The 24,509-nt window shown below is 40.8% G+C and overlaps 1 protein-coding gene and 1 pseudogene across 3 annotated transcripts in view; one reads left to right on the top strand and one right to left on the bottom strand.

Annotated features, from left to right (window-relative positions):
- Window positions 1–695: 695 nt before the first annotated feature.
- On the bottom strand, window positions 696–1,332 carry LOC110290580 (annotated as a pseudogene).
- Window positions 1,333–12,948: 11,616 nt separating this feature from the next.
- Plch1 (phospholipase C eta 1) overlaps window positions 12,949–24,509 on the top strand; it is a 202,778-nt gene continuing 191,217 nt past the window's right edge. For all 3 annotated transcript variants that reach the window (XM_021158107.2, XM_029475578.1, XM_029475576.1), the window contains exon 1: window positions 12,949–13,074. The gene's annotated coding sequence lies outside the window, so the exon portion shown is untranslated. The remainder of the gene's footprint in view (window positions 13,075–24,509) is intronic.

Here is a 24,509-nt window from a genome sequence, read left to right as displayed (position 1 = left end):
AGACTAGTTTTCGTTAAATGATCTGAAAGTATTCTTTAAGTGGTCATTTAAAGAAAACCATGTTAAGTTTAAAATAACAATTACTTCAGTTGTTGCCCAGCATGTTTGAGGGCCTTGGTTTCATCTTTCTAACCAGAAAATAAATAAATAAATGAACAAATAAAAAAAAAAAACCAAAACCCAAACAAACAAACAAAACCAAAAACTAATGTAAATAAATAAAACTAACATATGTTTTTTTTTCTCTTTCACAACAGATTTCATTGGTCGAGGAGCAGAGTACAGACATTCCAATTCTTATTACACGTACCCAAAAAGAACCATATTCTGTGTTCACGTACCCAAACTCTGAAGAGTCACATTGTGTTCATGTACACAAATGAAGAGCTACGTATTGTTTTTCTTTGAACTTATTCCAGTGATGTTCCAGCCTCAAACTCGGCAAGTTTCCCTAAGACCTCTCATAACAGCCAAATGCCTGTAATCCTCAGCTCCACCAATTCACAAGGTTACGCCACACACAGAACAGACTCAGGATTTCCATCTTTCACAGAACATTATCACAACTGTTAGGAAAATGGAATGCCATGACCACAGACATCACAGTTCTGAGACGGCAAGGGCCAAGGACTGGCTTTCTTACAAAACGGTTCTACTAGAAACACGGGACCAGATAAAACTGAAAATACTCCAGACACAAATGCACGACTGAGACGCCAAATTGCCATTTAGTATGCTTTGTATTATAGGATATAAAACTAGCCCCATTTACGGAATGTTATGGTGACCCCCGAGACAGTCACAGCCTCTCCTGATTCAGTATCCTGCTATTTTCTGGTTGTACCAAAAAATAAACAACCAGCAAATGATTTAACCTCTTAAAAAAAAACCATTTACACCTAAAAAAATGGGAAGAGGTGGGATCCCCTCACCTTTTAAAAATGTTTCTAGAGCTACTAAAATAACTCGCATTTACAAAATAGTTGATAAAAATATTCCTCTGGATTGTACAAGAAGGGAGGCGGGACCACTGACAGACGTGATGGATGCTTAGTCGGACTTAGCTTCTTTCTCTTCTTCAGAGGCTGCACTCTGGTTTCCATTTTCTGCAGGCAGCTCTGTGGTTTGCTGGTTAGCCACATCAGCCTGTTTGCCCTTCGCTCCCCTCTTCCCTTTTATCTGCACTTTTCTGTCTGATACTTTATCCTTTCCCGCGGCCTTTTTCGGCTTTGCTTCCACCTTGGCAGGGGCGGGCTTGGCCGACAGCCTGGCAGAGTGGCGCTTGGGCTCCGCCTTGGCCGCTCCAACCATGCTAACCTTCCTCTTGGGCATCGTGGCAGCGCGGGGTGAGGAGCCGCACAGCCAAGCCGCCTCCACCACCACATGAACTACTGCGCCCCGTCGCGGGGGCGGTGGAAGATCCCTGGTTTCCTGGAAAAATCCTGTTTTTTTCTTTCTCTTTTTAAAAACTGCACTTTCACCTTTACTATGTGTGAAAAAAGAAATCTAACCATTTGCTTTTTTTGGTTAAGGAAACAAAGCAAAACAGGTGTTGGTTGATTAAAAAGTGCACCATACTTGAATTCCAAATGGAAGGGAAATAGAAAGTTTCCTTGTGTTATATAAATTGTTTCCTGCAGCTTTCCAAAACTTTAGATTTCCATTCTGGTTTAGTACTTTCTTCATGGTCTTTCAACATTTATTTCAATTTTTTTATTATTTGAAATCAAGGTACCACAGTATTGACACAGTGTATTTCATGACAGAAGTCTGTAGTCTTAAAGTTTTAATATTGTTTGCTCTTCTGACTAATGTACCTCCTTTAGACATCTTGTCTAGCCCCAAGCACTAGCTAGCAGAGACTGGCTCTGTGGGAGGGCTTTCTGAAAACAAAATGCCCAAAGGGCCTTTGAGGAAAGGATTCTGTTCTTCTCAGACACTTTTGTTTCCTGTAAAATACTCCAGTCCCTCTAGGAAGAGGAGGAAAAGAAGAGGGCAGAGGGGAAAGTTCACTTTTTTAGCATATATTTTTAACTTGTAAATACTAGAATCCTGTGAAAAGTATAGCTGGATTTAAGAAAAATTGGAGTTCACTTGAACTTACTTTTAGCAAGACCTACTATTTTGTCTTTATCCAGCAATCACAGAACACACTGTTTCACCAAGACACAAAAATGAAGCTAGAGGCCCAGGCGTCCAGGTACAAGTCTTTAATACCATGACTATGGAGCCAAGATGATCCCTCTAAACTAGAGGCCACTCAAATCTACAGAGGGAGTTCAGGCCACCCTTCCAGGTCTATGGAGGGAGCTTCTTTAAGGTCCTGAGTTAAATCTGTAGAACCACTGTGGAAAGAGGGAAAGGACTCCTGAAAGTTGTTCTCTGACCTCCACATGCACGTGTGGTGTGCTGGTGACTCATGAGTTAATTTATAACACTTCCTACTCTTTTTAGGAGACACAAAGTTGATTTCTGCAACCCACATCAGACAACTGACATGTTCGTGTGGAAAACTTGTGTGTTTTTCCTTGTTCATCAAAGGCATTTTCATAATTCACAAGAGCAAAAGAGTACAATAAAGCTCCTGTCTTTTCTTTATCTTTAAAATGAGAAATGTATATTTTAATGTGAATAATATAATAACTTGGTCATTGCCATATAAAAGGGAAAAGAATTTTATTGTTTTGTTATAGAAAGAATATGAACATCCCATTCAAAGAATGGATTGTTTCAAGATGTTACAAGTGCAGGTAAGAAGAACAGGAAGAGTTAAGCCTTAAAATGCACTTCCCTTTATGTAGCAAATGCATTTCTGCATATGATAGTAGTATATAGAGTTTAGTATGTATATGATAGTAGTATATGGGATTTTAGTTTGTTTGCAAACTTATTTTGTACCTGGCAGTGATGACGATTTTTCTTTGTCAACAATATCTGGAATTAAATTTCCAAATGAAGGGTACAACTGTGAGAGATTTTTGCTTAATTTGAAGTGGGAAAATGTCTTTCTAATCTGTATCTGTGAGGTAGAAAAACATACCTTTACTTCAACTCCTTTGTGCTGGGAAAACCTACCTCTAATCTGGGCCATGCCTTCTGCTGCAAGCCTATCTAAGGACATGGAAGGTCAAAGGTTTTTCTCTTTGTCTGCTTGCTCCTACATCCACAGCAAGTTCAATCCTTTACTGTCATTAGAAGCTTGTTCTTCAGGATTCCAGTATATACTGAAGACTAGCTGAGACATCCAGCCTCATGGGTGGAACAACTACTAAATTCTTGGACCTTCTGTTAGATAGGTAGCTATTGTTGGATTAGCTGGACTACAGCCTGTAAGTCATTCTAATAAATTCCCAATTCCATAGACACAGACAGACAGGCAGACAGACAGACAGATAAATAGACTCTCGAGAACCCTGGCACTTTGCTAAAGGGCTTCAGATACATCGGTCTTATTTAGTTACTCGACATGAATTTCTGTCTATAATGAAGATCACAGTTCTGTAAAGCATATAAATGCACGAATTTACTTATTTTAGACCCTCCAACCCAACTCCTGTGTCTTAGGATGTATGGCTGTGAACAGATACCATGATCAAGGACAATGTTTAACTGGGGCTGGTTTTCAGGTTCAGAGGTTCAGTCCATTATCATCAAGGCAGGAACATGGAAGCATACAGGGACGCATGGTGCAGGAGGAACTGAGAGTTCTGCATCTTCATCTGAAGGCCGCTAGAAGAAGATTGGCTCCCATATGGTTAGGAGGCAGGTCTCATTGCCCACCCCTACAGCGACACACTTTCTCCAACAAAGGCTTCTCCTACTCTAACAACCTCTTAATAGTGCCACTCCCTGGGCCAAGCATATTCAAACCACCACATCCTGGATGTATAAAGTTGTCAAAATCTAACAGTTTATACCGAGTAACTAATACACAGGCTTCATTATGCTATTTTACTTTTGTGAATGTGTCAAAACTCCTTCCACAAATAGTGAAAAATATAAGACCCAACGTTTTCATAGGTCAGCTTTTTTGTTTATGTCCCTTTCCCCCCATCTTGAGTTCAGCATGGCAGTTGACCACATATGGGGAAACATCTCTCCTGCTTGGTGATTTGATGCAAGATTTTATTATTTGTTCTTAAAATTTTTAAACAATACAGAAAGTCAGGCCATAAGAACATGTCCTGCTCATCATTTCCGATGTGTCATCTGTATTTCAGCTAAGACTGATGACCTAGGGCTGGTCTTGGCCTGGCAGGCTCTTGAGAAATATGTGTTGAAAAGAAACTGACTCCTCCTTGATAAGCCCCCTAAGCCAGGTTCTCTGATTTTCTGGTGCACTGATTAGAGGTATTATTTATCTCCTTTAGGCTCCTGCTCCTGGATATAACTCTGTATTATTGCTGGTTAAATTGGAGTACTTTAAATAGAGCTCTTTTCTACACCCCACTATCCCCCACCAAAAATACTAGGTTTTGCTCAGCTGGGAAAATCTTCTGACACACATGTATTAATAGTGTAGTTTTCTTTTAAAATCCTTTGCAATGTACAGTCAAATGGGCTCAGTCAAGACATATTAATCAACTTCAGTGTATCAGATACTGCTTGCAGGATTTTGTGTGATCCTGATTGTCAGTGTACATTCAGTATCAAGCCAGCGGTGATATGTAGAAATCTGGCAGCTATTTAAAAGGGAGGCCTGGCTGAGATGCACCAGCATAACTAATGAGAGGCATCCCTTAGACTCCAAAGCTTAGAGAGTGAAGAGGAGGAGGGAGGAAAGGTGCCTTCTGCCAGTCCCACTTAAGAAAAATGGGGGAGCCTATGACAACCCAAAATACAGATAACACCAAAGTCCAAATTGAAAAAGTTTTATTTGGGTGACTCATAGGAATAAGGGTGAGGGAATATTTGCAGAAGCAGAAATGGGTCGCGTACAGCTGTATCACCAAAGCCCATCTCAGTACAGGTGACAGCTCATAGCGCTCACTGCACAGCCTGTAGGCTGCTCAACAGGTTGGAGAGTGTCCTTTCCAGGTGCCTCAGTTGGTCTAAACCTCTTGCAGACAGCTTGACCGGTTTCAGCTTCTTCCAGACAGCTGTTGTGGTCTCACAATCTCTCTAGCCTTTCTCCTCTGAGAGTCTTCCTTGCATCTGAGCTTCATTTCCTCTGAGAGGGACTCTCAACTTTTATTACTTACACAGGCAGATAGAGGCCTAATGAATCTGGTTAGTTTCAGGGACTTCCGGAGTTGTTAATCTTCTTGCTTTAGGAGTTTCCTAAGGATGGAATATATCAATCTCCCCTAGAAAAGAACTGTTACACAGCAGCAGGCAAAACACCAATACAAATAAGACAATAGAAATATTTCTAAAAGAAAGAAGGGGGTTATTACATGTTCTTGTCCTTCTTTTCATGTATTTGAAATGTTGCACGGTTTCAAATTTTTAAACTTCAGTGTTACAGAAATAAACAGCACCATAACCAAGAATACATACAAAGACACTTGTCAAGAAGTTTGTGTCTGCGTTTATTTTAACCCCTGCATCTGTGATCTTTCAGTTCCAGAAAGACAAACACAGGAGGCTAAAGGATGGATAACCATGACTGATGGGGAGTTTAATTATCTTGCCTCTTTCTTTTTTTCTTTCTATTCACCATGGTGATTACCACCAAAGAGAAACTCTAAGCAGGCCTTTTTCTACACAAAGAAAAGCAATTTCGAGGCAGACAATGCTTGTCTTTTTTTTCCTTTCTTCTGTATTATCTATCTATCTATCATCTATCTATCTATCTATCTATCTATCTATCTATCTATCTATCTATCTATCTATTTGGTGCTGGTGATTTCAGGTTCTCAAAGCATACTTCACATTTACAACCTCAACCCTACTTAATTTCCTGTAAATTAGGTGTTTGCAATCTGGTTAAAGAAAAAAAGAGGGAGGGGGTAAAGGAAGAAAGAAAAATTAGTAAGTTAAATATTTTTCCTTATGAAGCCAAAAGACCTTGCAATTCCTTTTCTAAATTGAATTCTTCCTTGTAGTCTGTAACTAGTCTGGTGGCTTTTATCTTTTTTTCCAAGAGTCCAGGATAGCTTTCAGGATAAAGTTTCTTTTTGCCCATGATGCTTTGCAGTCACATTGTAATTGCCTCTGTTGAACTGAATAATACAAATGGGTTGTTTCTATGGTATCGGCTAGGCTAAGACGGATGAAAAGGTGAAATACTATATCTTGTGCTGAGAGGTCACTGAGCATCCCTCCTCCCACTCCCCAACCGTCAGTCAAGGAGGACTAGTGATCTCTCCAGCCTCAGACTCTCCTTTACTACTTCCTGAACAAATTCACTCATGGAAGAAAAAAAAGACTTTTGTTTATGTTGTCACCAGGCCCAGACAACCCCTGCTAATTCCATGTTGCCATGCCAGAGCTCCTGACTTTCTTACTGGAGGGAAGTTTTACTTTGAAAGGTACACGGAGGGTCTTGTCCTCAGTTCCTCCCAGTTAGGCTTTGAACTAACAATAGGACAGGTTGAATGAAGACTGATAAAATCCAAGTCCTGGAATCTCGAAGCGGGATCACTCCGCAGCACCAGCAGGCTATTCCCTTCCTACTGTTAGTGCGCTCAGATCTCATCTTTACTCAGCTTTTGAACACTTGCTGGGTGCAAATGTTCCGCTGCCGCTGGTGTGCTCTTTAACAGCACATTAGCTTTTCCAGCCCGCTAGCGGGTGAACTGACAATTAACTGGCTTGTTAATTAATGCCAACCAGTGATATTTGGAAGAGACTGAGGGATAACAAAGCATTCTATAACCTGCACTCCCTGTTCCTCAATTTGATTTTACTCAAAATGGATAGTTGAAAATAACAGTTGCTATATTTATTGGAAAGGGAGAAGGGGGAAGGGGGAGGAAAGAAAGGATTAGTCGTTTGGCGTTTTATTTTCGAAGCGGTTCAAACTCTTGTAAGAACATTGCACAGTTTGCTTCCCCTGAACTCCAACTTTGTTCCAGCAGCGTCTTTAACCCGCCAGCCACCTAAACTGAGAATCTATCAGGGGTGTCCCTGGTCTTGGAATTCTTTGAAATTTGCTGCGAGGTAGGACAGAAGAAGATCTTTATTCACAGGGGTTCTGGCCTATGCCTAGCAGTAGCATCTTCATAAGGGGTCCACGTCCAGTTCTTGGCTCCTGTTCCTCGATGGCGCTCCAGTCCACTCGCGCGCGCTCCAGTTCCGGATTTGCCCTGAGCTGAGGGTTAAGAGGGAGGGTGCTCCAATGTGAGCGTGAGGATTTGAATGAGAAAGCAGGTTGTGGCGGCAGCGCTGGTCTTTACTTGGAGCTCCTCTGTGGGTTCTGCTGGCTGGTGTGTAGTGGTGCCCATCTTGGGCTGGGGGGCTGTTTTGGAGGAATTGGGGTTGGAGTCACACCAGGACACTAGCAGATCACTCCAGCATTTGGGAAGTTGAGCCGGTTACAAAAACTCCGAGGATCCTTCATCAGCGGGATACTCAGAGCTGAGCAGGTCAGTGCTTTCGAGGAGGTGGGGGTGGGGGACAGGGAGAGGGCCGGGAGCAGGAAGAGGACCACCGGACTGCCTCTCCAGCGTGGCGCGAGCAGGTGCTCTAATTCTTTCTGGGCAATCTCAGCCGCGAGCACCCGGGTTGTAGTGTGTGCCAGGGTGCCTCGGCCGAGGAACTGGACCACAGTAGCTCGTGAGCTCCTAATGGAGCGCGTGGGCTTTTGTGCCTGAGCAAGACCTTCCCTGCCCTGGTTGGTGGCAGAGGTCCAGCCACCGGGAGGGTCCCGCATCGCTGCGGGATGATCCCACAAGAGCTCCCCTGGCTCTGGCCGCCGGGAAAGCAGTTCTGCGGTCCCAGAAGCGCGTCCTTAGTTGCCCGTGCGAGTCTTACTGTTCATAAAGCTCCGGGCATTAGATGCGAGAAGGATTTACTCCAACTGCCCTTTCCTAGCGACAAATCATGGGTTACCGGAGCGACGCCCGGGTTGTGAAGGCGTTCTCTGCGCCTGCGCGGGATACCATGGCAACAGTACCGGGTCGGAGACGCCACTTGAAGAGCAGAGCTGTTTTGCTTTGCTTCACTGTGGAGCCCAAGTCTTTCTCTAGACTTTTTGTTTGTTTGTTTGTTTGTTTGTTTGTAGCTTGGAATCAACTTACGATCTCATTTTTGTTTTTTAAGAGTTTAACATTGAAGTGATAGCCAACGGTATGAAATAGAAAATATAAAACTTTCCGTCATCATTTTGATCATGGTAGAAAAATAATGCTGAGAAACTGCTCATTGGAGCATTCAAGTTACCTCCTTTTATCCTGTGAAAAGGAAGATATGAATAAGACTTTATTTCCTGGTGCGGCTTTTTTAAACAATTGTATTCAGCTTGGGTTTCCACAGTGTGCGGACGACATCGTAGCTCCTGTGTACTCTGCATACAGCCTGTTTATAACGTACAGAACCTGATGCTCTCCAAATGAACTAGTGTGTTAAATGCCGGTGAAGGGAAACAAAGGTTCTCTCTGTCAACAGAGACATTGCTTTTTAAGATGTGGGTTGCTTACTGCTGGCATTATGATCTTGTTCAGAAAATGAATGTTTTAAGAAGCATTATTGCAGACTAGTCTTTCTTAAGCCGTCTGTTGACGACTTAAAATTGTGTCTTGAAAAACCTCTTCCCGTCTTTTAAGTTTCATTTGTTTGCACCCAGGGGAGCATTTGGCAAGAGTACATATCTTCAGCGGTTCCTAGTGGATGCTGTAACTTGTTGTTACTATGTTTTCTTAGACTACATCCCTATTTCGCAGCGCGATTGAGAGCTACTTGCTGTGTAAATAAACTGATTAGAATTCAGATCACTGTTAATAAAAGTTTGAAATGGAGTTGCTTTTCTTGGGATCAAGTAGGGCTTAAAATAACTTGAGTGAAGTAGCTTAAGGATTCTGCATCCTGGTTTTGAACACTATGCATTCTAGTAAGACGAGTGTTTATTTGTACCAGGAAGTTAAAGATGATTTTCTCTAGTGCCAACAGCAAGCTGCAGTCAAAGACACCAACATACTATTTTTCACATAGTCTGTAAATAACATCCAAGTTAAGTTTTCTCACCCATCCTTTTTCCCATCAGTGTCAACACTGTGCAACTTGTGTAGCTCTAATGTTAAAAAACAACAAAACAAACTGTTTTCTCTTGAAAATTAGAAAAAACTTTATTTTCAGGTTCAAGTCCTTTATGACCCTGTTTGGTGGCTTGTAACTGTCTCGGATTCCCTAATTCTCAGTGATGTGTGTTCTACTGGTTCCGGGAGGTAAACTGTGGTTTTAGCAGATCCTGGAGTAATGAGATTGGGAGTGCCTGGAGGAAGGCTGGGAAGGAGACAAAGGGAGGGAAGGTTGGGAGGCAGAGTGAGATTTATAGTGGCTTGTAATAAAACGGATTATCCTTGCTTCTGTTTGACATAGTCTCCGCTTCATTGAATTCAAGTAAATTTGTTTTGAAAAAATTAGTCTCTTACATAATTATAAGAGATAGAGTTATAAAAACAGAGGTGATAAAGGTGATTTGTGTTAGGATTCCTTAATATAAAGCACTATGTGTGTGTGTTTGTGTGTGTGTGTGCGCGCGCGCGTTGCTAGGGATTGAACCCAAGGCCCCACTTTTGCATGCTAGGAAAGCACCTTCTATCAGGCTATATGCCCTAGCTTTTGTGAAAATTCTTAATGTTTTGTATGTAATTTATTCATCCAGTCAACAAATATTTATGGAGAGTTTATATGTAAGGCAAGATGAATAAATTCAGTTTCTTGGCTTCATTGACTTAAGAGTTCTGGGTTCTGGAATAAATCTAATGCAGCCTCTGGTTTTCAGGGTGGCAATACTATCTTTGGTGGGTTTTTGTTTGTTTGTTTTTTCCTTTTTTTTTTCCTTTTGTCCCCTAGTGCTGGAAACCAGACTCAACTTCTCACTTATGATATACAAGCATGCTACCACTAGCTGCACCTAAACTGAAGCCTTTGGTGTTCTTAAGAGAATTGTTAATTAATTTGGCCCTAATTAGATGCCTAGAATCAAATAAATGGTTAACATCTTATTAAAAACTGATTGCGCTTTTTGGGGGGGGGGCAATTTAGTTAAGTCTACCCTTTGCATGTGTGTATTTAACATTGACACGGCCCTCACACTTGTGATCTTGGCAAGTGCAGTGCTTAGTGTGGGAGAAACCAAGAAGCCTTCAGCTCAGGTTTCCCAGGGGAAGCTAGGTGAGTACTTCTGCACTCCTTTGTTCTGGTTCCATGTGTCACGACACAACGAACCTGCTGCCAGCTTCCTTGGAAGAACAGAGTTGGGCTTCATGCTTGAATAATTATGACTATTACTTCTCTGAGGAGAAAAAAAAGTATAGATACAAAATTATGAATGGGTGAAGGGAATATACCTGGAAATTTTAATTTTTAAAGTAGGGTAACATTTAGTGAGTCCAGACAGTGAAATCCCTAAGTTCACTAGAAGAGCTCTACAGAATCTTGACCATGGTTGAGAGACATTTCTTCTTGCCATTTCTTGAACAGAAGGGTAGAGAGGATTCTGGTCCCTTTTTCTTCACCACTTCATGCATTCAATAATGATTATAAGATCAGAGATGTGCTGAGGAATGCCCCCCATTTGCTTATGGCCCTTTGTCTAGGAAAACCAGACTCAGCTGTGAATTGTGGACCAAGTGGTGCAGAACTCATTACTTTGAACAATGCCTTCCCTGCCTGCAAAGTGTGTTACCTCTTCTCCCTAGCAGGGGCGTATTCCAGACTAATTATGCTCACAAGGAAAATCATTTAGACACAGTTCAGCAGGCACTTATTTGCTTGTCTTTGACACCCGTGACCATTTTTGTTTAGGGAGAAATCCAGTATTGCTGTGATAGGGTGTGCCAAATTGGAAGGGCACTTTAGGAAGCCCATGAAGAAGTTTACACAGCTTTTTGCTATTATCATCAAAGTTTCTGTCTTTTGTGCTTCAAAGTAGAAGAGGACAGGATGGGTAAAGAGGGGCAATAAAAAAAACTGTTTATGCCAAAGTTAAAAATGTTCTTTCCAGCTCTGCATTTTGGATACAGTAAGTGCTTGGGGCTTGCAGGCCTTACAGAGCAAAGAAAGATGACTCTACCATATGTGTTGCATACATTAGGAAGCTACTAAGTGATCTTAAATTCTTAAGGCTAACAAATGACCAGGGATGAAAGAAAGCACAGAGCTATTGATTTTTAATCTAGCCGGTTTGGAAATCTAGAGAAGCATACATGGAATGCTCACTCGTGGACTTGCAATTTATAGTCATATGAAGTCAGTTTAATTCCAGAAGCAAAATGGTGAAACAGTATCCATTTAATAGGCTTTTCATCTGAGAGTGGGTAGAACTGGCCATGTATATGCTCTGATAATATATTTAGTTCCAAATATATATATACATATATATATATATATATATACATAATGAAAAGACATTTTATTTGTATAGATGAAAAAGAGTTCTTTAGCAACTGGGAATTTTCTAGTAGGTTCTTGTCTGGTAAATAACTTGAAGAGTTATGGAAGAAATGAAGTAGGCTTCTACTATATATCTCTTTACAACCCATAGTGATCCAAGGAGGTTACAGTTATCCCTCAGCGAGGTTACTTTCTTGCCTATGATGTACATAAGTTGGGAAGCGATTTGGAATTTGAGACCAAGTTTGTCCACCTCCATGTTATGTCATGCAAGATATAACTCAGACCTGAAAGAACACATATATGCAAAACACAGTTGATTTTATTTTCAAAATCCACACTTCATGCAAAGTGCAGATATGTAGAAGTGTTCCTGCTCCCCAGCTGAGTAGAGGAGCTTCCTTCTGGGGGTTAGGGGGTCTGGTTCAAGACTTTGTTTATAAACTGCGTTGGCTATTTGTTTAGAAGCGAGTAATGTTTAGGTTCTTTTCTTCAGAGCTCCTTACACATCAAAGCAGCCCACTTATCACTTCTGGTCTGTTGTCTTCTTGTGTCAGATCTGGGAGGACCAGTTACCAGCTTGAAGTCTTTTTTCTGACATGTCAAGACAGAAATCCTGGTTTTATCTGAGATTACCTTCACCTATCTCTTTTTCTTGAAATGGATTGTGCAACTTGCTTCAGGGATGGAGCAGATGAGGTTTTACTAGAATGCTTTACAAATTTGGGATTCTAATAACCTTGGATGGTTGCTGAAAAGGCTTGAAATCAAGCCCGAAGCTGGAGTTTTGGCAGTCTTAAAGCCTCTGCTGGAGCGCTGGAAAAGTGTGATCCGATTGCATGAAGCTGATTGCAGAGTCATTACTTTGTAAAGCGTCTGTTTCCCTGGAAAAACAGAGGCTCAGGAATGCCCATGCCCACAAAGCCCACTGGGACTAATTGCAGCTGGACGGGGGCTCGAACCTAAGTCTGTAGTATCTAGTGTCTTTGATAGTACAGCATACGGTTCTCCCTCTGTCTTCCTTCCCATTGTCTGGTTCTAGTTAGGTCCCAGCCTTTCACCTCTCCCAGGTATCAAGTACTCCAGGATGATCTTGAACTCGGGGTTTAGCTGAAGATGGCTTTGGACTCCTGATCCTCCTACCTTCTGAAAACTGGGATTACAATTGTCCACTTCAGTGCCTACCTTGAATTATTTTCTCTTTTCTCTGTGGCTTTGTCTTCCGAAAAGAACTTAACTAACCTGTCTAGCTAGTCAGGGACTAGGGCCCACCTGTCAAATTACCCTGGAAGTCTGCAAGATCCAGCTTAGTGCCGGTGTCCCTGAGTTACTGATTAACAAACCACAGACCTCATGGTTTCTTCTCACCAGTCTTTATTTCCGGTTGCTAGTCTACAAGAATCAAACATTCAAATTCAGCTCCCCACTTCCTTCTTCCCGCCTCTTGGATGTAGTAAAGAGGCCTGAGGACCTCAGAACAGATCTCCACGGAGCGCTAATAAAATCTCTGCAAAATCACCCTTGGTGGAAACGTGGAAGGGTTGTCAGAGGCCAGAATCCTGGAACAGAAGTGAAGTGAGTTCATTTGCTGGTTATTGTGCACAAGTCAGTTCTCTAGACCGTCTGCTTTCATTTGCCAACAGTTCGTCTTAACCGTCAGTGGGACGGGAGGTACTGAAAAGAAAATAAGTTTTCAAAAGAGATTTGCTTTGTAGACAAAGGTAATGTGTCCATATAAGGTATTAGTAGTAGTGGAGTCGTTTTTTGATTTTTATTTCAATTTAAAGTTTATGGTTCCTTATAATATTAGAAGGTGGAAAGGGTGGGTAAAGGGAAAATATCTTTTCTTATATGCATATAAAATAGGTCTGGACAGAAACACAAGAGACTGTAGAATGGCTTGCTGAATGACAGAGCAGGAGAAAGCTATTCACTGTAAACCTTTTTGTGACTTTTGAATTTTTAAAGCTTTTGACTTTTAAAAAAATCCTTTGCTTTTCAATAATAAAGAACCTCCTAGTCCTAGATATAAGAGTCTGGGGAAGAAATTTTTTAAAAAGTGAAAAGAATTCTTATTCTTTTTGAAAAGCTCATCAAAATTAATATTCAGTAATTTTGTTTGTTCTTGTTTTTGTTTTTGAGACAATGACTTTTATGTAGACCTGGGTGACTCACTATGTGGAAGCCCAGGCTGGCCTCAAATTCGTGGCAATCCTTCTGCCCCAGTCTGGGGAGGATTTAGATTGCAGGCACACATCACCATACTGACCATATTTAGCAATTTTTAAAACTAGTGCACTCTAAGCTCTTGATACTGCCAAGGTTGGTTTGATTCCTTCTCTCTCTCTCTCTCTCTTTCTCTCTCTCTTTAAAAAATACATTTTCCTGTCTCACAAAGCCTGCCTATTGGCTGCAGGCAAACTCAGAAACCAGTGTTTATGCAGAAAGATTAGAAAGTCTCTTTCTCCTCTTCCTCCTCCTCTTCTTTTTCTTCTTCCCCCCTCCTCTTCTTCCTCTTCCTCCTCCTTTTCTCCTCCTCCTCCTCCTCCTCCTCCTCNTCCTCCTCCTCCTCCTCCTCCTCCTTCTTCTTCTTCTTCTTCTTCTTCTTCTTCTTCTTCTTCTTCTTCTTCTTTTTCTTCTTCTTCTTCCTCTTCCTCTCCTCCTCCTCCTTTTCTACTTCTCCTCCTCTCCCTTCTCCCTCCTCCTCCTCCTCCTTCTTTTCTCACCCACCATGACTTTCCTCACTGTAGAAAGAAGCTCTTGGTCGATCCTGTATTTTCCTGAGCACTGTCTGAATGGGTGTCACAGAAATCTTTTCAAAAGCAAAAGAAAAAAATGTATACAAATGTTTTATTCTGAGCCACAGCTTTTCTTGATTTAAAATAGCTGGAAGCATTTGCTGTTTGCCGAGTGAATCATTAAGATACAGTGTTAGAAGAAAGTAAGCAGTAACTGTGTGCCTGCCTCCCTTTAGTTTGTCAGAAGAGAAAAAAATGTGACATCTATTATTCAGTGTCCAAGTCTGAAATAAAGGCAGAAACTGTTCTGAGCAAGTCTCGAACATTCTCATGTCAGATTTGGTTCAGTATTTTTTCTCACACAGAATTCTTCTCATTGCTATGTTAATTTTTACTCTCTGGAAAAGAACAGTGTTTTAATTTTGAGTAGATTGCATACTTTTATGGGAACAGATTATATGATTATATATATATATGTATACATATATATACTTGACAGTGTCTTCCCAGTATAGATCAGGAAGGCTCTTGATCTCATGAGCCTCCTGCCTCAGCTTCCTGAGTCTTGGGATTTCAGGCCTTACCACAATACTCAGCTCTAAAAGGAAAACATTAAAGTGTTTTTAGTAGACATTTCTGTCTTGTAACTCTGTCTCTTGGCCCTTTAGCTGGTTCCTTCACAGAGCAATAACATCATTTATTTATTTTGTGTTTTTTTTCCAAAGATATAATTAATTCACTTATTTTTAGATTTTATTTGATGTGCACTAGTGTTTTAATTTTGCGTTCATATGTACACAATATATGTGCCTGTGCCTGGTGCCCTTTGAGGTCAATAGAGCACACTGATTTTCCTCGGTTGTTTTAAACCAGCATGTGGGTACTAGGGATTGAAATTGGATCCTCTGCCAGAACAACAAATGTTTTTACCCTCTGTACCATCTCCCCAGCCCCACATAAAATATTTTATATCCATTTGTGTGCAGATGGGCTGTCCTGTGCTGGTGTGCTTATACTCCTGGAACTTGACAGGTGAAGCCAGAGGACTGTGACTTTAGGGCCACTCTGGACTACACTGGGAGATTCAGCTTCAGGGAAAAAAAATTCAAATGGTAGCATAACAGACACACATTTTCTTTTCTTCTTTTTTTTTAGTGTTGCTAGGAAATTCACCCAAGGCCCCACACATGGTAGGCAAGTACTCTACCATTGAGCTATATGCCCAGTCCTATTTTTGTGTGTCACACTTCTCATATATTTTGTTCTTCATCCCATATTAATTTATATACAGCCTTCTTATTGAAGGAACATTTACTCAGTGTGTGTGGTGTAAGTAAGGAGGAGTGTGTAGGGCCGAGGACACCCTGTGAAGCCAGTTAATTTGCCTGTGGTGCTGGGATTAAAGCTAAGTCCTCTGCCCAGTGCATTCATTGCTTTTATGTTACTACATAGCCTCCTTTCCTTTGAGCTCCCATAACTTTAGCCTTTCTAGAAAGATAAGTTTGGTAGTTGTGGTAGCTTGACTAGGAATGACTCCATAGGCTCAAATATTTGAATGCTTAGTTACCAGGAAGTGACACTATTTGAAAGGATTACAAGGATTAAGATGCCTTGTTGAAGGAAGCATGTCACTGGGCGTGAGCTTTGAAGTTTCAGAAGCTCAAGTCAGTCCCAGAGTCTCTCTACATGAGGATCAGGATGTGGCTCTCAAGGACTCCAGCACCATGCCTGATGCTGTGTTCCCTCACCAGGATGATAATGAACTCAGCATCTGAAACTGTAAGCAGGCCCCCCCAATGAAACACTTTAGTTTATAAGAGTTGCCTTCGTCAGGGTGTCTCTTTAGCAATAGAACTCAGACAGTAGTGCTAGGCTTCTTTAGACTTATTTGGAACTGGCTGAGGTCTCCCTCATCTCTGAAGGAAGTCTTTGTTGGATAAAGTATTCATGGTTGGTAGGATTTCTCCCATATACTCATTCATCTCTTCTAACTTATCATTTTATTCTCCTCAGAACTCTAAGGTTTCAGCTGAGCTCTAAGGTTTTGGCTGCCAGACTCATTGACACTTCTACATACAACCTGTTGACCGATTGATAGACTCCTTTCTTTTCCCGCTTGCAGTATTCTCTTTTTTTGTCTTTGACTTTTGATGTTTTGCTTACAATACATCATAGTATATATATACTCTTATTGGTTGACTCTGATTAGAGACATTAGACTTTTGTCTACCTGGATATTATATTTGGAAAGTCTATGCTAATACTTCTTTTCCTTCCCCTCTCTCTCCCACCTTCCTTTCTTTGAAGACAGGGTCTTACTATGTTGCCCTGGTTAGCCTGGTATTTATTATGTAGACCAGGATGGCCTCAAATGTAAAAGACGGCCCCACCCCTGCCTCAATGCCTGGATTAAAGGTGTGTACTACCATACCTGGCTGTTACTTCCTTCAATAAGTTTTGGGGTTCTTTATCTCTATGATGTATCACTTTATGTCTGGATATTTACTCATTGGGTATTGTCCTGTCAATCAAACTTTGTTTGTTTGTTTGTTTGTTTTTCTTAGACTTTATAACTTCAATAAACCTGTCCCTGAGTTTACAGATCACATATTCCTATCTATCTATCTATCTATCTATCTATCTATCTATCTATCTATCTATCTACCTATCTATCTTTCTGTGTATCTATCTATGTATCTATCTATATTGGCTTGATCTCTTCTACTATTTTTTATTTAGTTTATTGTTTTTTTCAGTTCTTATATTTTATTATTTAAATAATTCAAATCTTCATTAAATTTCTCATTTTAGTCATTTATTATTTTCCTGGTATTGCTGAGTTATTTGCTTATATTTTCTTGAAGTTCACTTTTCACTGAGTTTCTGGGTTTCCTTATTAAGTAGTTTACAGGTCTCCACTTCTTTAGATTGATTATAGCTGTGAGCTTTTTCCTTTTTGTTTGTTTATTTGTTTTGTTCTGGTGATAGAGGCTTGCTTCCCTGATTGTTCTTTATGCTTATGGTCATACATTGGTATCTACATGTTTAGAGAACTTATTTTGCTTGTTAGAGACTCTGGGCAGGTTGTCTGGTGTGGTCTGGTATCTAGGTGTGCTTCCTTCTGGAGTCCTTCTCCAGGCTGATGTGGTACTGGTTGGTCAACAGGGCTGGTCATGCCTCTGCTCCTCAGGGTTGAAGCTAAAGCTCGGATTCAATGGGTTGGTCCTAGTATTGGTTTGAGGCCCAGGCTCAGGAGGATAGTCTTAGAGCTTAAGTCCCTAGGGATCAATCTGAGCATTGGAACAGCATAAGCCTACTATTACTGGGGTCCATCCAGAGTTGTTGGGGTCATTCTTCCAGGCTTGTTAATTGTATGAAGCAAAATTCACTTGGTACTTCAGAGCCTGGGGTGTAGAAGCTTGTTTGACATCAGAGTAGTATCTGAGGCTCAGTCTGTGTCATTGGCACAGAATTTGAAATCATAGGCCCCTCTCAGATGTAAAAGTTAGTGGCAGAGACGAAGTCTAGTGCTTGTTTCCTTTATCTTCACTTCAGTAGAGGGTGTCTCCATTCTCTGCTGCCTAGGGTTCTATGTCTGGATTCACAGGCAGCAGAAAGAGACAGAGACACTGGGCCTGCTTAAGTCCTAGAAATGCCAAAGCCCACCTTCAGTGACACACTTCCTCCAAAGACACCACACCTATACCAACAAGGCCATGCCTTCTAATAAATTGTGCCACTCCTTAAGAGCCTTTAGGGAGCACTTTCATTCAAATTGCCACACTCTTGAATGTGGCTTCTCTTACTTCTGTGCTACACTCAGGTGCTACAATCTTTCATGTGGCTTAAGTCTTGGGGAGTTATTTGCATGCATTGATAGTTGTTCAAGTTGATTTATTTGTGGTTAGGTGTATATCAGAAAGCCAAAGTCACTATCTTAAAAACCCACATACAGGTGTGTGTGTGTGTATGTGTGTGTGTGTGTGTGTGTGTGTAGAGGTTAGAGGTTGACATTTAGTGTCTTCTATTACTCTGCAGCTTAATTTTTGAGACAAGGCCTCTCCTTGAACCTATAATTCACTAGTGGCTATACGGGCTGGCCAGTGAGCTCCAGGGATGCACGTACCTCTGCCTCCTTCAAGTACTAAGGCTACAAATGCTGTGCTACCACACCCAGTGTTTTTATAATGGTCCTAGAGCTCTGAACTCAGACTCGTTTGCTCTGTATACACTTGACTAACTGAACCATCTCCATAGCCTCTATCCCACCATCTTGTTATCTCTTTTATGATCAAATATTTTCCACTTTATGGATGTATTGTAATTTAACTGTATTAATTGGTAATTTGGTTGCTTTCAATCATTCACAAACTAATGTAGTGAATAACAAGGAATTTGCACAGTTTTGAGCAAGCCCAAGAATGGTTATAAGATATTTAGAAACAGTACTGCTGAGTGAATATATGTTCTGGCTAGTTCTATATCAACTTAACCCAAGCCAGAGGAAGGATCCTCAGTTGAGAAAATGCTTGCATAAGATCAGGCCATAGGGCATTTTCTTAGTTAGCGATTGATGAGGGAAGACCAAATCCATTGTGGGTGGTGCCATCCCTTGGCCTGGTGGTCCTGGGTTCTATAATAAAGCAGGCTGTGCAAGCTATGGGAACAAGGTAGTAAGCAGCTCCCCTGCCCTCACATCTGCATTTCTGCCTCCTGCCTTCAGGTTTTTGCCCATTCTTAATTCCTGCCTTGGCTTCCCTCAATGTATATGTAAGTCAAATAAACTTTTTTCCCTACGTTGCTTTTCATGGTTTTTCATCAGAGTACCTCTAACTGAGACAGTACATTTCTAACTTTGGTAAAGATTGGTAAACTGGCCTCTGTAGAGTCTGAACAAGTTTTATTGCCATGGGAAATATATTGCATATGATGATCTCTCCACAGCCACTCGCTGGTTCAACATTTCATGAAACTTCAGTTTTTCAATAATCTGATAAATTGTGTAGATAAATCTTGCTTTTCTCCTATTAATTATGGGTTGCTTGATAAATTTTAAAAAATTATATCATTAAGGATTGTTTTTTCTTTTTTGCTGTGCTGGGGATTAAACCCAATGTTTTGTGCACAACACACAAACACTGCCCTGCTGAGCCACACCCCTACCCAGCTAATTTCTTTATATATTCTTTATTGTATCTATTGCACTTAATAAGCATATTAATACTAATTATGGTTTGGCTGTTGAGCCAAAGCTCAAATTTGATTGCCATTGTGGCAGTGTTTCAAGTCAGGCTTTTAAGAGGTAATTAGATTATTAAGAGATTGGTTTCATTATTGTGAGACTAAGTTCTTGCTTTAGTGGGACTAAAGCAGTTAGTTTAAGAGTAGATGGCCAGAGCCAGTCCACCCTCCTTACCTTGTGCCTTTTGCATGTGCCTACTTGCCCTTTGTTTTCTTCAATGGCACTTTGCTTCTAGACATCCCAGCTTCCAGAATCTTGATCCTAGATAAATTGACTTTTCATCCTAATTTACTATCTCCCTTCCCCCCTCCCTCTTTCCTTTCTTTCCACCTCCAATCTTTATTTCTTGGTTTTTGTTTTGTATCTAGGCTGGCTTCAAACTTGAACTCCTGATGCTCTTGCCTTTTTTCCCCAAGTGCTAGGATTGTATGCATTGCCAACATACCCAGTTTCTAAACCCTTATCCTTTATAAATTTTTGAGACTCAGGTTCTATGTTATAGCAACAGATAATGGAATTTTTCCCCTTGATAACTGACAATAGGTTTCAAAGCATCCATTATTTCTTTGTTCTAAAATGTCCCTCCCAGTATAATTTTGTCTTTCCTCATTTAAACTTAGGAATTTTTTTTTGATATCTCAGTAAAACCTTTTACCTTTCAGGAACACGTTCCCGTCTGCCTTTGTTCCTTTTTATTGAACTGTGATCTGCTTCATTTTCCATTTATCTTGTGTTTTGCCCTCACATGTGCAAGTTTTACATACATCTTCAATTTCTGTAACCTCTTTGTTCATTTACACCGTTAGCGTCTCAGTAGCTGGGACTGTGTTCAGGCTTCTCCCCAGACCCTCAGTGTCTGCAGTGTCTTTATAGGGTGCAGTACATTCAGGTAAAAAGTAAATGGGGTTCCCAGACACTCCTATTTTGGGGCACAAATAGGAGAAGTACTTCTTCCACTTATACTGCTACAGAGTTTAGAAGGAGAAGAGACACTAACTGGAGGCTTTATTTCCACAGCAAGGCATTCCCTTGCTGGAGCTGAATTCCTCACTTCAGGCTGGAAGAAAATAATGCAGGTAACAAAGAGAATCTAACTCTCCCAGGTGATAAGCTCAATTTACTTACCGGTGAGCAGGGAAGTGAAGAAAAGAAGGCAGGATGAGTTGGGGGAATCTGAGGCATCTGTCCTCTCAGTAGGGTTGGGTACCCATTTTTGAGATTAAACACTAGGGCCCCTTATGTATTTGGGAGTAAGTTGGAAATCATCTGGCTAAGCACATGCTCTTACCCACGGAACCGTTTTCAGCCCTCAAATGATTGGTTTAGAGACAATTAGTGTGAATCAAAGAATCTTTGGATAGTCAGCACAGGATTTGTGTGTTATTAGAGACTTTAGCATATGTGGCTGAATATGCTAATATTGGGATAGAGTTCAAGACTAATGTCTACTGATAATTCAAAATCTAATTACTAGTGACCATTGCTTTTGGTATTAGTTTTGCAGTGTAGTCTTAGTATTAAGTCACTTTGTTTACCCTCTTTTAAAATCAGGGCCGTGCCTGATTGTGAGGGAAGGAAAGGGGGAAGGACTGATTACCTGGGAATCTGGGTTTTCTCAGTGACCCTGCAGGACTAACAGGGGGCTCCTTCATATATTTTCTCTCTCCATCACCATCTATCCTTGCCCCCTTTTATTCAGAATCACACAGAGCTTAGGAGTAAATTGTTGACGTTATATATTTTTAGATTAAACCCCAGCCCTGTTGCTTTGACCCTAGGTGATTTGAAACCTTTTTGTGTTTTAGTTTTTCTAACTATAAGACATGGACAATAGATATGTCTGACTTTTGGATAGTTATAAAGACTAAATAAACAATATTTATAAAACATTTTCTACAATACTGTTACATATAGAAGTAATTTTACAATAATAGGTAAGATAGATTATTTTCTTAAATTCAGTGAACCAGTAAAAAATTAATTGAAACTCGGGCAAAAGATAAGAAGAGCCAATTGCATAGTGAAGTTGACTTTTGTATTGAAGATAGTTGCCAAACAGGGCCAAAGAGATGATACCACAGGTAAAGGCCACCAAGTCCAGCAACATGAGCTCATTCTGGGGAACCCACATGGTGGGCCCTGCAAGTTGTCACATACATAAGTAAACAAATACATACATATAACAAACATTTAAAAACAATACTTTCCAAACAAATTCGGCCAATTATTTTAACTTTAGTTGTCACAGCTGCATGAGACAAAAAGACAAGACTAGGTACATAAGAAAGGCCCCTTTAATTGGGAAATGGTAATTTCATAAAGCTGTTCTTGTTTTAGAAAGGAAAATTAAAATGCTCTGGAAAACAAACCCATAAGCAAACCCCACTTATTATCTTTCAAATTTTGTAAGCTCATAAGGAAATCACCATTATGGGTGCTACACAATTGGAGTCCACGAAAATTCCAGCATTCAGGAGAGCCTTGTAGTCCCAGCCCTCCCTAGTGACTCATTGACAGTTAGTGGCTGTGGAGGGAGAGAAGTCATTTTCTTTACTAGTGTAGCCACTGGTTGAGTTTCCCTCACTCCAGTTAACGCCCCTCACACCATGATTTTGACACTCATGATTATGCAAGTAACCCTATTTAACTCAATGGAACACATGCGCCCTCTCTCTCTCTCTCTCTCTCTCTCTCTCTCTCTCTCTCTCTCTCGTGTGTGTGTGTGTGTGTGTGTGTGTGTGTGTGCGCGCACACACACACACATGGGAGAGGAAGGGAAGGAGGGAGGAGAGAGGAGAGCTTTGGAAAAAGACAGGGTTCAGTGGGAATGGAAGGGAAGATAAGAGGGGAATGGGTTGAATATGATTAAAATGCATTATACATGAATGAAGTTGCAAAGAGAATAATACACACATCCCGTCCCAAATAAAAACCCTCAAAAACAAACAAAATTTCTTGGTAGATATGGAGCCATCATCCAGAGGCTGAAGGGAATATGCAATAAGCGAGGCAGTTGTGTATTTTAAGTTGGGTGCCAGGCCAGTCAAGGCTACTGTATGATACCTGAGACTGAGAATTTGTGATCCTAAGGGTGTTCTACTTACATCACATGAATGACATGGTCAGAAAAATCCCTAGACGAAATTTTGTTTGTATGAAGTGCCTCTCGAATTGTGGAAGGTAAGTTTTTCCTCTTTTTTGATAAATTTCTTACCTTTGACTACAGAGAATTCTAACTCCTGAAGTTAGAAGGCAAGTGACTTCTAGACCCCCACCCCCACTAGTGAGCTGAGGACAAGAGATGAGAATGACCAACCATGCTGATTAAGCAAAGAGCACAATGAAACTCGAAATGAGAATAATGTAAGTTAATGTAAGTCAGTGGGTTTAACAACAGAGAGATCCAAGTGGAATAGGGAATAGGCCAATGAATCTGAAGAAAATTTTAATTAATGTTTGAGAATAAGAAGATTGAAAAATAGTATTTAAAGAGAAAAAGAGATAACGAATGAGATCCCTGAAGTAATGAATCCTAACCAGTATAAGTAAAGAAAAAAAAATGGACACAATATAATTACACTGTAGAACTAAAAAGGTGAGGGGGGAATCTTATGCAGAGTGATAGGGAGATGAGGCGGTCTATTTGCAAAGGCTTGGGAAATTATCCTGGGATGTAACAATGGCTGATTCGAAAGGCAGGAAAACACAGGGTTTGCACAGAGAAGTAAACTGTCAGCTTAGGATTCTGTTCCCATTCAGAATATTCCTTTTTTCTTCCCCCTAGATTGTAATGTTCTCTGTGAAATTTATTTTATTTTATTTATTTCTTATTAGATATTTTCTTTATTTACATTTCAAATGTAATTGATAATGTGCACATGGCAATTGGGTAATCCTCTCTTTCCTGGTTTTCCCTCCAAAAACCCCCTATTCCATCTCCCCTCTCCCTGCTCACCAACCCACCCATTCCCACTTACCTGTCCTGGCATTCCCCTACACTGTGGCATCGAGCCTTCTCAGGACCAAGGACCTCCTCCTATTGATATCCAACAAGGCCATCCTCTGCTACATATATGCAGCTGGGGCCATAGGTCCCTCCATGTGTACTCTTTGGCTGGTGATTTAGTCCCTGGAAGCTCTGGTGGTGCTGGTTGGTTAATATTGTTGTTCCTCATATGGGGCTGCAAGCTTCAACTCCTTTGGTCCTTTCTCTAGCTCCTTCATTGGGGACCTTGTGCTCAGTTCAATGGTTGGCTGAGAGAATCCACCTCTGTACTTGTTTGTCAGGCACTGGCAGAACCTCTCGGGAGACAGCTCTATCAGGCTGCTGTCAGCATGTACTTCTTAGCATCCACAATAGTGTCTGGGTTTGGTGACTATATATGAGATGGATACCCAGGTGGGTCAGTCTCTGGATGGTCTTTCCTTCAGTCTCTGATCCATACTTTGTCTCTGTATCTCCTCCCAAGGGTATTTTGTTTCCCCTTCTAAGAAGGGCCGAAGTATCCATATTTTGGTCTTCCTTCTTCTTGAGCTTCATTTGGTCTGGAAATTGTATCTTGGGTATTCTGAGCTTCTGGGCTAATATCCACTGAACCAGTGAGTGTATACTATGTGTGTCATTCACAATATTTTTAAAAAGCTAGGACCAAATACAGACCTTTCAGGCTTACAGAAACCTAGAGTGTGTTCCACAGATCATCACTAAGGGAGGTTCACATCAAGCAGAAGGAAATGATGACAAAGAGAAGTACTCAGAGGTGACAGAGAAAAGAGGAATGGCAGACTATAGAACCACTGGTGCTACTTATTAATGATAAACTTAAGTAACTTCAGTCTCAAAAAGACAAATACCACATTTCCTTTAATTTGTCAGCCCCAGACTTCATAGATGTGTAAAGTAATACATGTACAGATAACAAAGCAGAAGTGAATCTACCTAGGGGAACACAGGGAGGGGAGAGGGGAGAGGGGAGAAATGGGAGGGTTGTCGGGTATAGTGGATAAATTCAATGTGCATTACATACTTG

The sequence above is a fragment of the Mus caroli genome, chromosome 3, assembly GCF_900094665.2.
Source record: "Mus caroli chromosome 3, CAROLI_EIJ_v1.1, whole genome shotgun sequence".
In the NCBI taxonomy this organism is placed as follows: domain Eukaryota; kingdom Metazoa; phylum Chordata; class Mammalia; order Rodentia; family Muridae; genus Mus; species Mus caroli.
This window is presented reverse-complemented; position numbering and strand designations above follow the sequence as displayed.